The sequence below is a fragment of the Eucalyptus grandis genome, chromosome 5 (genome assembly GCF_016545825.1).
Source record: "Eucalyptus grandis isolate ANBG69807.140 chromosome 5, ASM1654582v1, whole genome shotgun sequence".
NCBI classification, from domain to species: Eukaryota; Viridiplantae; Streptophyta; class Magnoliopsida; order Myrtales; family Myrtaceae; genus Eucalyptus; species Eucalyptus grandis.
The window spans coordinates 24,864,528-24,867,099 of record NC_052616.1 but is presented as its reverse complement, the minus strand read 5'-3'; the positions used below and the strand labels follow the sequence as shown (position 1 = coordinate 24,867,099).

General features: G+C 35.9%; 1 long non-coding RNA gene across 1 annotated transcript; it reads left to right on the top strand.

Moving 5' to 3' along the window:
• Window positions 1–813: 813 nt before the first annotated feature.
• On the top strand, window positions 814–1,328 carry LOC104444612. Its single transcript, XR_725467.3, has 3 exons — window positions 814–988; window positions 1,134–1,215; window positions 1,311–1,328. It is a non-coding gene; the product is annotated as an uncharacterized LOC104444612 (long non-coding RNA).
• Window positions 1,329–2,572: the final 1,244 nt, after the last annotated feature.

Sequence of the window (2,572 nt, the reverse complement as noted above, 5' to 3'; positions counted from 1 at the left end):
GAAGAAAATGTTTTTATATTCGAATGAATATGATGCCATGACAACAAATCCGAGCTTGATAAGTATCTTCAAGAAAAAAATGAAAAAGTTCTTGATTTTGACATTTTGATGTGATGGAAGACTACTGTTTCAAAAGATAAGATCATTTCTTTGATAGCTCGAGATATTTTGTCTATTCTCGTAACTACTGTTGCTTTAGAATAAACTTTTAGTACATCGGGTCGTGTGCTTGATGGCTTTCAAAGTTCTTTAACTCCCAAAGTAGTGAAAGATTTTATTTGTACTCAAGATTGATTGAGAGCCATTTGTGTACTGATTGATGTTGAAGAGTGGATTGAGAATGCAGAAAAATTTGAATTGGGTAAGTGATATTTATATTTTTATATATTGTAATTCTTTTTATATATCTAATAAGTGACTATTTTACTTAATCTCTTCTTCTTCTTCCTCTTCCCTTTTTAGATATGGATTGTCTTAATGAGAAGATTATTATCGGTAAATAGAGTTTTCCAATTAAAGCGGAATGAATATATGTGGTAAGTCCATTAGACTTCTCCATTTTTTGCCAATGTTTAAGGGATTTCTCTCACTTGTTAGAGAGGTTGCTGAAGACAGCTGAAGAAGACAATGAGAAGTTCTTGTTGAAGCTTAAGCAAAGGATTGAGAGATAAATGCTGATGACTTCTCATTAGCACTGTCTTTTCAACCATTACATTGTCATTTCTTATGGTAATCTTCATTTATAAATCCATTATTGTTAAAAAGATACTCTGTGATAACAAATAACAGCTATTTTATGGTTTTTAGCCCAGCTGTAGAGAAGCTTGAAGTTGTGGAATGTGACTTGGAGAAGCCAGATCAGATAAGGCCAGCCTTAGCCAATGCTTCTGTGGTTATATCTGCATTGGTGCAAGCGAAAAGGAAGTTTTTGATGTGACGGGCCCATACAGAATTGACTATATGGCTACGAAGAACCTCATTGATGCAGGTAGATAAAGTCCATACACCATATAATTGCTTATTAGTTTCAAGATCAAGGGGGGTCTCTTGAGTCCTGGCCACCGAAGATCATTTTCTTTAGTGCCTCAGGATTCTTATGCAACGATTAGATTGTGTTGTCTCTATTTGGCCAGCAACTTCGGCCAAAGTTAACCACTTCATCATGGTTTCATCTTTGGGAACAAACAAGGTCGGATTTCCTGCGGCTATACTGAAGTAAGTGGGCTTTTTTTTTTCCTTTTTGTGAGACTATTCTCTATTTATGAAGATATATAAAACATGATCTATTGACTGCTGTCTTGCCCCTTAAGTTTGTTCTGGGGAGTGTTGATCTGGAAAAGAAAAGCCGAAGAAGCACTTATAGCCAGTGGTATTCCTTACACTGTTAGTATTTCTCGAATCAACTTTTCCGTTGAACACAGTTTTTGAATAATCTTACTAATCTACAAGTGTTAATTCAGATGGCCAGAGGGAATGCAGCGGCCTACTAATGCTTATGAAGAAACTCATAATATTACTCAGTCAGAGGAAGATACTTTATTTGGAGGCCATGTTTGAAACCTTTAGGTAAAGTTGTCAAGTTTATTTGCATATGCATAAATCAGCAAGCATTTTTAGATTTTCTGGCTATCAAGAAACTGAAGACATTTCTTTTTAACTGAAGGTTAAAAACCAAATGGTGTATAACTTTAAAGAAAGTAAAGATATTATTTTCTGAATATACAGAGCACTTTGCTGGGAGATCTATTTTGTTTGCTTTTGGTCTGGGCGAGTGAAGCAGATGGGCCAAGCTTCATCTATTGTTGTTGTTTAGGCTTATTGGCAGTGGCAGGACAAAGTTGCACACATCGTATGTTCTGTTTTTAATCTCTCTCATATCGTCTTTTAGGTGCATCAGGTTTGTTCTATCATTTCAACTCATACTCCTTACTGCTTTGCAGATCTGTTGGAATTAATAGTATATCTATGAGGTCTTGCACTTGTTAAAATTCCACCTCAAAAATGATGAATCAAGGAGTCACTTTTACTGCTTTTGCTAGCGTCTCAGTTTGCATTCTGAATAAATACTGCATATATTTATTCTCTTTTTTGAATGAAAAAGATTTCCACCCTTGCAGCACTTGTGGGGGAAATGTTCTCAGAAATAGTGTCACACATTTTCAACATTGCCAATGATAGGAAAGGCATTTCTGATTTACTATTTCAGGTGGTAGAACTCATGGCAGTCAAGGCCAAAATCTGTGGCCTTTCATACTGTAAAGTGGTGGAAGTAATTACTGAAACAACTGCTCCACTGACTCCCATGGAAGAGCTTCTTGCTAAGATACCATCACAACGCCAAGAACCACAGGTATGCCTCTTCATTTTCTATACTCATGTATCCAGATTCCAGAAGATTACACACCTCCTTACTTTACTTGATTCTTTTGAAACTCTATTATGTGGAGAGAGGTTGGACTCAGAGAAGATGGAGCTAACTCTTTCACATGATGAAATTAGCCTGTCTTCATTTAAGACATCCATAGATTAACTAATACTTATAGATGAAGAGACAGGAATGCCTTTCCATGTT